Source organism: Macrotis lagotis, chromosome X, assembly GCF_037893015.1.
Source record: "Macrotis lagotis isolate mMagLag1 chromosome X, bilby.v1.9.chrom.fasta, whole genome shotgun sequence".
NCBI lineage: Eukaryota > Metazoa > Chordata > Mammalia > Peramelemorphia > Peramelidae > Macrotis > Macrotis lagotis.
This window is the reverse complement of record NC_133666.1, coordinates 299,292,755-299,305,326: the sequence shown is the minus strand read 5'-3', so window position 1 is coordinate 299,305,326 and position 12,572 is coordinate 299,292,755. Positions and strand designations below refer to the sequence as shown.

The 12,572-nt window shown below is 33.5% G+C and overlaps 1 protein-coding gene and 1 pseudogene across 9 annotated transcripts in view; both read right to left on the bottom strand.

The window, feature by feature from the left end:
• The window catches only part of TCF4 (transcription factor 4), a 443,115-nt gene that overhangs the window by 241,797 nt on the left and 188,746 nt on the right, over positions 1 to 12,572 (bottom strand). The window lies entirely within an intron of this gene.
• The window catches only part of LOC141503302 (large ribosomal subunit protein eL21-like), a 36,416-nt pseudogene that overhangs the window by 1,731 nt on the left and 22,113 nt on the right, over positions 1 to 12,572 (bottom strand).

The following is a 12,572-nucleotide window of genomic DNA, read 5'->3' as shown; positions in this document are numbered from 1 at the left end:
TTCTATGAACTCATTAGTTCACTGGAAATTTTTACATGGATCTTCGTGCTCCCCAAAGTATTCTATAATTGTTATACTTACTCCATGTTAATACCAAACTTCAACTATAAACTCTAAAAGAGGTCGAGATAGAATAGTTATTAGAACTTTCCATGGCTATACAGGAAAAAAGTCAGCTAGTATTATGAATGTGTATATGTGTGTATTTTCCTCAAGGAACAGACTACACATTTGCATTAATAAATTTCTATTTTCGAGCTCAAAAGAAATTGCAATACAAAAAGCAGATGTGTATGTTGGATTCTTTCAAATTAAATTTCCAAAAGCAGAGTCTATTCTAGCTCAAGATCAAAGGCACTAAAACACGATCTCCTCCCCCTTCCAATATAATTACAGAGATTTCATTTCTTTTGTTACAATGAGCACAACAGGTAAATCTTAAACCTGAAGGATAATGATCAGGTGTTACAGCACAGCTATACTGTGTTGCAGAATGCCTCCGTTCAGTTCTCCTGCTGTTTAAACTACCACTCTACAGGAGGATGGGAAATGTCTAGCTGCTCTTCTACCTTTTATTCTTAGAGATTTGTTTCCTTCCCAATATCAAGGAAAAGTGGAATAAGTCTTAGAACAATCACCTTACAGAATATTTCTGTCAAAGGGCAAAAGGTTCTGCCCTGTAGCAATATTAGGAAATTATAAAACATCATCTAATAGATAAAATTCCTGAATGTCCTAGAAAAAGATGAGCTCTTAGGGATAAAAGTGAAATGTCCCCAAGATACAAAAAATGCTATTTGCTAAGAAAAAATGTATTGTTTTACTGATAAAAAAATTACCTATTTCTTTTAATAATGTAAGGAATTCTGAAGTGGGGTTTAATGCCAAACCCCACAAAAATAGAAGAGTTTTGGAGGCCAAGAGCACACGAATACCCCCTGGGCTTAAACCTCCTTGAGAGTAACTGCTTCCCCCCTATTACATATGTATTTCTAACTCCCTTTTAAAATTCCTGATACCTCATTTCATCCTTTGCTGCCCATAGGCATCTGTTCCCCTTTAATTATTTGCCATTTAGAAAAACTCTGCTTAAATTCCTTCTGCATCTGTCCTTTAGTATATGTTTGTGATGCTTAAATTTGGTCCTTGATACCAGAGAAGTCTTATATTTAAGGGGAAAAAAAATTTACCATCTCAGAAAAAAAATGTTTTAACAGACCAGCCATTCTCTTCTCCAAGTGGTATGTATGGAGTAAAATAAATATAACTTTCTTTGTATACCCTAGTTTACAACAATAGTTACCCAAATCCTACAGTTATTTACAAGATCTCACCAGACCTTTTAGAAATCATATGTGTTAATAGGCTATGGCTAAAACCACAGGTTTTGTATGGCTCACTTTTTAAGGAGCTAAAATCTCACTGCTCTCAAATTATATTTTCTTGTCTAGAAAGTTGGATTAGACATAATGGATAATGGATTAGTTATAATATAGACCCTAGTTGATTTGGTTGGGAAGGAGTAATAATGTAAGAAGGGGGTAAAGTTCAGGAAAAAACTTCATTCATTCATTAGATTAAGCTGAATTTTGAAGGGATTAAAAGAAGTGAAAAAGAGGATGTGCATTCCATATAATACAAAGGGATAGGCATAGAAGATGGAGCTAGTGTGTAAGGAACTAAGAACAAATAGTCTGACTGGACCACAGTAAGCATCTTTGAGTAAGGGAAAGTAAATTGTGTACAACTAGGTTGGAAAGGTAAGTTGTAGCCAAGTCATGAAAGACTTTAAAAGTCAAATAGAAAAACTTAAATTTGATCCAATAGGCCCTATGGAATTATTGAGGAAAATAAGAGATGAGAACTACAGTTTATGGGAAAAAAGACTTTTAATAGTTTTCTTAACAATGATTTGAAGTAGCAATAGAAGGCTGCAATAAGGGGATCAATGAGGAAACTATTGATTTGGGGAAAAGGGCCTAAACTGGGTTTGTGGTTTTATATAAGTGTAGCAAAGAGAATGGATGAATGAGATGAAGGATTAGAAATAATAAGATGGGGTAAGTAACTGGATATGTGAATTGAGGAAGAATGAAGAATCAAGAATAATGCAGAGGTTGCAAATACGGGTGACAGGCAACGGTGGTACCTTGATAGAAAAAAAAAGAAGCCTGTTACAGGGTGAGTGGATAAGATAAATGAGTTCTATTTTGGACATGTTGAATTAGAGACAAGATATCCAGTTGTAATGATAATAGACTATTGGAGATGTATGACTCGAGCTCAGGATAATGACTGGGACGGAATATAAAGATTTGGTAGTAATCTACATATAGATGATGTTAAAACACATGGCAAGTGATGAACTCACCAAGTGAGAAAGTACTGGAAATTAAAGGAAAAGCCTTGGGCAACATCAACAGTTGGGCAACACCAACAGCTAGGGTATATGATATAGATGATAAACCAGGAAAGAAAAGTGAGAAGGGGCCACCAAACTTGTATGAGGAGAACCAAGAGAAATGAGCATCATGAAAACCAGAAGGACACAATGTTTAACAGTTTCAAGTATTTTAGGTTGATCAAAAATGGGTAAAGAAGTATCTATCTAGTATTTATATGAACTATTTTTTGACTGCAAAACAACTGGAAACAAATGGGTTATTCATCAGTCAATGAATGGCGAACAAATCGTGGCATATGAATGTAATGGAACACTACTGTGCTGTAACTAACTATGAAGAGTTTCAGAGACACCTGGAAGCCAGATAAGAACTGATGCAGTGAAGTAAGAATCAGGAGAACAATTTATAAAAACATTGTTGTAAAAATGAACAGTTTTGAAAAACATAAGAATTCTGATAAATGTGATGATCAACCACTGATTCCAGAAGACTAAGAAGAATTGTGACAGAAATGAAAGACATGTCCAATAAAGAATTCATCTTGCTTGACTATGCTACAAGGGTTACCTTTTTCTTTTTTCAGTAGGTGGGTGGATGGGAAAAAAGAAAATAAATTCTTTCTAATTGAAAAAATAATAATTTAAAAAGTGAATAAGAGGAATGGGATTTGAAGCAATGACTGTTAGCAGTTTTTTCATGAGTTTGGCTGTGAATATAAAGAGAGAGAACAATAGGGTATTTTTTTAAGGATGGAAGATACTTGGACATGTTATTAAAGGGACTGTGGGCTGATTGTTACATAAATCTGCTAGAGAAGCTAGAAGAGGAGGGGATACAGTGTAGAGGCTGAATGGTTGTCTTTGTTGAAGAGAAAGAATACTACATCAGAGATTGGAGTAACAGAGGGAATTGAATTTTATATTGAGGTGTTGAGATACTGTAGTTAAAACTGGGAGCTCCTAGCAAATGGTGGTCTTTATTTTCTCAGACAAATAGAAGGCAAGTTGAGAAGGTGGGGAGAAAACATGTTATGAGAGGTTTAAAAAGATAAGAGAAACTTAGGAACATATGGACACAGTCAATATATGATAGAGCAAGACTTAAGCCTAGGGTTTTCTGAAGCCCAGCTATATAAAGAGCTACTTCACATGCTAAGATTACATAATGAAAACCAAGAGATACCTTTAAAAGGCCTATAATACTCAATTCATTTCAGTACAACAAACATGTGTTAACTGTATCTACAGACAAGTTCCTGAACCTGTGATAATGCTAAAATACAATAAAATAGAACCTGAAAACAAGCTCCTTCCTCAAAGAGGTGGTATGGAAGCCTTACCTTCCCTCTCATTGACTGGCACTAACTTTTCCATTTTCTCACTTGGTAGTATTGTGCTCTGATGGTGCAGTAAAGCCCCAGAGCTCAAATGAGAACTGTAGTGAGGACCACCTAAGAAGGGACAAGAATTTACTTGAGACTAGAGATCCTGAGATAATAGAAGCAGAGAATTCTGGACAATGAAGAGAGAGACTTTGTGAGTACTAAATCTTAAACTTATTGGTAAAGAGAACCCAGATAAATTATACCTTGTATTTTTTTAAACAGATTTCAATTTGACACAAGCTGGTATTCAAAGTCTGTTGTGTACCACAGGGATTTGAAAAGTCAAGGGACCTTTCAAAACAGAAGGCAACAAGGGAACTTAAGGGGGCATGAAAAAGTAACAGAAGGAGAAAAGGAACAAATACTTTAAAAGTCAATAGGAGGGCTAGATGTGAGATTATGGTTTTCAGGGGTTTAAAAACAATGATGGTATTTGGAACAGTGAGCAGCAAGTTATCTCCCTGTCTTCTTTAATGTGTTCAGAAAGAGTTAGCATAGAAGAAGAAGTGAAAGGGTTAAGAACAGAAATATAAGGAAAAAATATAATAAAAATAGATGATTACTAAAAATGAAATCACTTCTTCCCCTTAAAATTAAGTATATAGCTTCCTGTCATTTTGCCCTGACTCTCTTTATTGTTCTCAAAACCTTTTTGATCTTCCATAATCTCCTATCTTACTATTTTGCTTAAATATAACAAGACTTATAAAATTCAGGGTATTAAACTGGCCAAGATTTCAGACATGAATTTAATTCCAAACGAGGTATAACTGACAAATTTAAACACTTTCCAGATGTACACAGTTCTAACAATAAGGTGATGGTTCCTCCACACAGGATTATAGATGCAGTCTCATTCATACACTATAAATTCCCTAAAGCTTAATTTTTACCTGACTTCTAATCATGCTTTACCTAAGTTCCTTGTTATGTCTTACTAATGTTAAATATTTATTTTGTTGTAGTCTGAAAGACTTTGATATGAGAAATCTTATGTTTATTATTTATTTAACATGGAGTCTTAAAGGTTGAATGGGGGTTTTAACTAGTCTCACTAGTTGACATTTGCAGGATCATATAAGCATTATGAGCTATATTTGAATCTGCTTAGCTCAGTTTGTTATATCTTGGTGCTTGTTAATCCTGCCAAGAGTATGGGGTCCAATTTGGCTGCATATGGGTCAGTTAACTCTACTCTGCTCCATGGACAGGCTACACCTCTACCCCTGGATAGCTGTCTTGAAAATCTGCATGCAGTTACTAGTAAGTAGTAAGAAAATGTAGAAGAATGAGATCAAAACCCATAATTTAACCCTGCTAATTCAATAAACTATAACCACAATATATTTATTCTATTGAATTAGCAGTATAAAGCGTATTTTAATTTTAATCAAACTTGTGTTAGAGCTTATCAATTTTCTCTTTGGGATTGGATAACAATTTTCATTATGAGCGCTTTGGAATTGTTGTGGATAATTGTATTGATCATTGTACTGAGCAATCTTTCTCAGTTCATCATTTCAATACTATTGTTATCATGTGCAATATTCTCCTGCTTTTGCTCACTTCACTTTGCATCAGGTTAGATAACTCTTCCCAGGTTTTTTCTAAAACCATCCTGCTTGCTATTTCTCTCATCTTTCAGCTAAAGGTAAAATCAAGATACACACACACACACACACACACACACACACACACACACACACACACACACACACACACACACACACATATATATATATATATATATATATATATATATGGCATCAAGGTTTTTTTTTTACTATTTGTTCATCTGTTTTAATTCAAAATGATTATGTTATTTCTGAACTTCTCCCTCTCCAGTTTCCCTTCTGCTGTACAGCCTTTGTTTCTTGTGTGTTCAATCAAATGCAAAACTTTGACAGTTTAATTTCAGTGGTAGATCTTTGGTATAAATAACATTTATCAGGGATTCACAATATGGTGTATTGTACTGCACTTGCAATTGTACATGGCATTTACCAAGACAAAATCCCTGCCCTCTAGAAAGTCTCTTGAAACGCTTAAAGTTATGCATGCATGGATGACACTGAATCAATTTAAAGTAGTGTTTCCAGTAATATAGAAGTTGGAAGGTTCTTAAAGAATTCCACATATTTCATAATACCTCTCTAGGACAAAGCTAATTAGACAAGTACTATTCTAAACTTTTGCTTGTAATATTCTAAACTTTCCATTCTTTTGTAATATTCTAAAATTCTAAACTTTCTTCTTGTAATAAAATTTATTACCTACACAATAACTCCTGAATCTTATTTACTACTTATTAATTCTATCAAATTGTTTCTTAACTTTGATCAAAATTACTTTCTATAATTAGTCACAGGAGAGCTCTTCTGGTTTTTCCAAAGTCCTGCTAAACTCCATATAGAAAATATACCTTTTTTGTTTTATACCATAGCATTTTAATATATTTCTGTTTGGTGTTTTATTATTAATGCCATACAAACATATATATATATATATATATGCATATATATATATCCTAAGGGATATGCCTCCCTCACATAATGGAATTTCAAGTGATAAGTATTTTTCCAATATTCCTTTGGGTATAGTGTTTTACTGCAAAAATGTCCAAACTAAAATACATTGGAAATATTGAGAAACAAGGTTGTGCTACATTTTCAGTAACTTTCCCCTGTAATAAAATGATATTTCTCAAATTAGAGGTACTTCTTGAAATAATTTCCATATACAAATAGTTACCCTAGCATAGGAGGCCCAGGAGGTCAAACCTGGCTGCTGTTTCATGGGATTTGCATCTCCTCTCACTGTTTTTCCTTCCCTTTGCCACTTCACTGCTATCCAAGACTGATTTCCAATCTTCACCCGGGCCTTGGCTTCTTAACTAGGAAGGATAGGTCTGAAGTGGTAGAGCTGGTGGTAATGAGGGAGGAGGTAAGAAAAGAATTAAGTATGTACCTTTTCTTCAATCTTATACTGTCAGTATTAGTTTTATCTTTCCTATCCTGGACCCTTTTTTCTCACCTTTCCTAAACCTGACATTATCCCCAGTTTCAATTCTGCTTTGCATCCTCACATTTCTGTTCTCATCCCTCACCAAGCCCAATACCATCTACTTTTTCACTCCAGAGTTCCTTGTTTTTAAGTGTTTTTAATAAATCTTCATGGGGGTGGCTAGGTGGCATAGGGGGCGGCTTGGTGGCATAGAGGATAAAGCACTGGCCCTGGAGTCAGGAGTACCTGGGTTCAAGTCAGGTCTCAGACACTTAACAATTACCTAGCTGTGTGGCCTTGGGCAAGCCACTTAACCCTGTTTACCTTGCAAAAAAAAATTAAAAAATTATAAAATAAATCTTGATCGACACTTCTCAAAAAACTCACTTTACAAAGATTGCTTCATGAGGTAAGTAATCAGCTTTTATTTGGATACAATTCACTTGCAGGTGGTCAGACCTACTTACTGATGGTAATTTGGACCATAAATGCTACTAGCATATCCTCAAAACATTAGAACCTCAAAGGCATAAAAGAAGGGGGGTAGAAACACTACCTCAGATAAAGCATTGATATTCACTGAAGAAAAAAAATCCACATTAAATGTATGTGTATATATATATATGTATATATTTATATATGTATATATATATATATATATATATGCCAGATAAAAGTCCTTGTTTACCAGAATGAGAAGTTATCAGATATAAATGGAAAATTATTAAGATATACTTATCTCCTCTTTGACTCAGCAATTCCAATTCTAGGCCTTTATCCAGAAAAAAGTCATAAAAACTGGGAAAAGTCCCACATGTTCCAAAATACTCATAACAGCTCTTTTTGTAGTGGCAATGATTTGGAAATTGAGATGCTCATCATTTGGGGAATGGCTAAACAAGTTATGGTACGTGGACACTAGGGAATATTATTGTTCTATAAGAAACCATAAATGGTCAGTATGGAATGAGTTTCAGGGTCTTGATGCTGAGCAACAGGAGCAGAACCAAGAGAACAATGTAAACATCAACAACAAGATTGTGAGATGATCATCCTTGATGGAAGCAGCTGCTCTCAGCAGTTAAGAGAGCTAGAACAACCTTATTAGAATGACTATGGACAACCCCAAACAGAGAAAGAAAAACAAAACAAAACAAAACAAAAACAAAACAAAAAAGCAACCCTTTACAATGTGATGAACACTTTATAAACATTATCTCTTATGTATCTTTCCCTTAATCCTAATTCTTCAAACCAAAAATGACTAATCTGCAAACATATTTATCAAAAATATGTATATACTAACCTGACTGTTCACCACTGAGGGGAGGTGGGTGAGAACAGAGGAGGGAAGGACATTTTGTAACTTAACAATGTACATGTGCATATGGATGAAAAAATATAAATAAAAATAATTTAAAATATACTTAGCTCTTCTATTACTTATACATAAATACTTTATTTCTTATGTCAATAAAATATTGTACTGGAAACTTCTAGTAAGAAACAATGTGAAAAGAAAAAAATTCTAAAGGAAAGAGGACCAGGCCCAAGTAGGAAGGACTCATTTTAAGTTCCAGGTCTGCCACTCATTTCTATGTAATATTGGCTTTCATACCTGGACCCTGCTTTCCTCATCTGAAAAAGTAAAAGGTTTCTGAGTCAGTCAATGAAAAAAATGAAGTTATACTGAGAGGAAGTGGAAAGAGCCTTGAATTTGTAGTCAGAAGGCATAGATTTAAAATCTGACTTTAATAAATATAATAATAATAATAATAATGATAATTATAATAATAATATAAAAGGTTTACAAACCACTTACAACCCTGCATCCAAACCTCACAACAACTCTATGAGTCAGATATTATCCTCATTTTACCAGAAAGAATCAAAGAAGTTAAATGAGATGTTCCAATCACATATGAGTGAATGTATGGATGAATTAATGAATGGAAATATTTATTAAGTATTTTTGGTAGGGGGAAGATAGTGCATTGTATAAAGCACTAACCAAGGAGTCAAGAGGATTTGACTTCAAATTTGACCTTAGTCCGTCAATATTTACTAGCTGTGAAAGCCTAAGCAAGTAACAACTTCAAATACTTTGCAGAAAAAAAAGAAAAAAAGAAAACACCTTTTGAATGAAAATACAAGCAAAATAGCCCCTGTCCTCAGAAAGCTTACATTCTAAAAAGGGAAGTTAATGTAAAAGGGCACTAGAGAATGGAGATAGGATTTTTTAACTTCTCTGGATTTCAGTTTCCTCAAATGAAAGCATTTAATTAGATGATCCACAAGTTCCTTTTAAACTCCAAACTCCAGCTTGTCCATAATTAAATGGTCAAGTCCTTCATTATACTCTACCAACATAATATCACATTTTATTTGAAGTTCTTTCACTTTGCCTTTTTAATAATAATTCTTAGTAAGGAACAATAAAAATCTGGGATACATAAAATACACAAATTAAATGCAAAAGGAAAATAAAAACTATGCAATCTTATGAGGAAAGAAGTAACCTATTTTCTAGTCAGTATATTACAGGTGTACAGCACATGAGAAGGCAAAGAAATTTCAACTGTGTGTGTTGTGATGACAGCTTTGCATCTCTAATGTGATAAAAAATATTACATTTGCATAAAAAACCTAAGTCAGACAAAGAACAACACAATGTAATAACAATAAGGGGAATAAGAAATAGATATAACCAAACTACTTTAAAGTTAGTTATAAATTAAACTTTGTTTAGTTGAATTCTACTGATCTGAAATTTTATATTTTCTTATAGGACTGGGCTAAGGTTCACCTTTACTAAATTAAAGTATTTCCTCATGTACAAACTCAGTAAAAGATAGCAAAAGGAATTAGAAAAAAAGCTTTAAATGATTAAATTATATTCAAGTACCTGGAAACACTTAACTAGATTCCTAAAAGATAATACTATAGCCACTTACCTGCAAATAATTAGAACCAGCATAGTAGAGTATATTGGAGTTGGGGGTCAAGATAGACCTAGGCTAGAAGACTGGCTCTCTGACTTTTACTAGCTACATGGTAAAACATTTAATCTCTGAGATTCAGTTTTCTCATCTGTAATGTTTATACCTGTAGTACTTGGAATACTTAATACAGGTTGGTTGCTGTCTTCAGAAATGGTCATTTATGTAAAGTGTAAAGACAAAACACATTCTAAGTTATCACTGTTGAAGTGCTTGTTTACAAATACTCTTTATTATTACCAGAAAGTTTTTCCCAAAGAAAATAATTCCCTTTGTTCCCTCCATATACCCTCAGTTTTAGGTGCCCAATGTAGTGGAAAATATAAGCATGCCTCATTTTATTGTACTTTGGTTCATTGCACTTTAAAGAAATTGCGTTTTTTTTAAACATTCAGTGGTTTGTGGCAAATCTGTGTTGAGCAACTCTATCAAAGCCATTTTTCAACAGCATGTGCTCATATCATAGCTCTGTGTCACATTTTACCATTTCTCACCAATTTCAAATCTTTTTATAATTATTATATCTGTTATGGTGATCTAAGGATTGGTAATCTTTAATATTAGTATTGACACCCATATAAGATGGTAAACTCAATACATAAATGTTGTGTGTTCTAATTGTTCCACTGATCAGTCATTTCCCCATCTCCCTCCTCCTCAGATCTCCCTATTGCCTGAGACAAATCAATATTGAAATCATGCCAATTAATATTCCCAATGACCTCTCATAGAAACAAGGAACATTAACTTGGACAGACTTCATGACATAGAGCAGCACAGAAAGGCAAGGCAAGGTATGCTCCATGGTGTCACAAAGAGCTGGACTTGCATGAATGACTCAAAAACTTTAACAACAAAACAACATTTAGGTAAGAATCACCAGTGAAAGGATCATGAGTTGCTGAAGGCAATGGTTGGCATTTTTAAGCAATAAATTACTTTTTCATTAAGGTATGTAATTTTTCTTGAGACATAAGATCATTGCACACTTTTGTACTAGGAATCCACAAAATTTATGTAACTTGCTTTATTGTGATATTCACCTTACTGTGGTGGTCTGGAACTGAACCTACAACATATTCTGAGGCATACATAATAAAAATACTGTTCCTTTAAAAATATTTTAGAATAATTGAAAGCATATTTCCTCCTTTGATTTTTTAAAACTTTGTTTCAGAGTATGATTTTCTAGGTATAGCAAAATGGAGGGATATATTCAGAAATAAATGTGATATAAATACAAAAAGCATGAATGAAAACACATATACATGAAATCTCTAGGTCACTTAAACTGTCCTCTAATCTGAACCATACTTCCCCACAAAATAAAAGGTTTTTTTTACAAATAAAATCAAGTTCAAAATGAAGCGTGACTATGTGTCCTATATTTACCAGAAGTGTCCAGTTTTAAAATATATATTTTAATTAGGTACTGTAAAAGAAATATTGTTTGATAGACTTTTGTTTTTGCCTGACAGTTTTAATAGAGAATATCTCATTAATTAGAAATAGATGAAAATCTAAAAAAAGAAGTCATCAGGTATGATTCTGACCCTTCTTTCTGGGGAAGTCTGATGTATTATTGTAATAATTCAATTATATTTTTGGAGGGACTGGAGAAGAGGAGGGAGAAAATAGAGACTAATCAACTTAATTTCATTTACCTATGTGAAATAAAAACTAAAGATGGTGCATGTGGTAATTCATTTTATAATATTTAAAGACAAATAACATGAAAATAAAAGGGTTCAATAGTTCTGAAATGTAAAGGGACAATTTTCGGCCCTCAGACAGCATAGGGTATGTTAACCAGTTCTCGGAGGTATTCTGCTGGCCACTGGAGGGAGCCTATATTTTTCAATCAGTTATAAATCTATATTGGAATAAAAGCAGGAAATTTATTTTTAAAACTAGTATAAAGAAAAATTCTGCCAAAAGCTGGTCCTTGGTTTTTATCCAGCTCATTAAGGGCTTTATTAAAAGGAAATGCTCTTGTCTTCATGTCCCCAATACCTAGCACTGTGTCTGAATATGATAGCCATTTATAAATGTTTCTTGAATTGAATTGAAGTTTTGCAGATTTTTAGGGTTTTTTTGAACTTCTCTAGTATTAGGAGATCAAGACCTAGTATGGCACTATATCACCCACATCTAGAGTCCTTTTACTTGTTTTCTCTGTCCTTCTTAGTTATTTTTGGTTCTGTTCCTTAAAAGAAGATAATTCTCTTGGAAGACAGGCATAGGTTAGTCACCAGTAGCTCTCTAAATATGTATGCATATACAGTTAGATTTATAGGTATGAGGCTTTTGACCAACAGATTTTGAAAGAATCCATTCTTCCCATATAAAACACCAGAAAAAGTAAATTATAACTCTAGTATTACAACAAAAGTCAATGCTTGGAAGATGAAAAAAAGAAAAACTATTATAACTTGAATTTTTCATGTTGGGATGGATGTATTTAAATCTAATGACTTTCAAAAACACTTAAAACACTGTAGAAATGGAAAAGGGAATGTCTTAAAAATGGAATCATCTAGAGCCAACTCCATCATTGGGAATAAGAGTACTGTTTAAAATAAATTTAGTCCAGTCATTTTTTTTTTTTTTGTGGAGTAGTTAATAGGGAGTCATACACAAAAAATTTTTCTGGACAAAATAATGAAGTAAGAACAGATTTAGTCTGTTGCTTCCATGATCAGCTGATTCAGTTACCTAGGTACTTTTTCCCTAGAGTTTCCTTGTATATTTCAATGGATTTGGGCTCACATTGTCCATCCA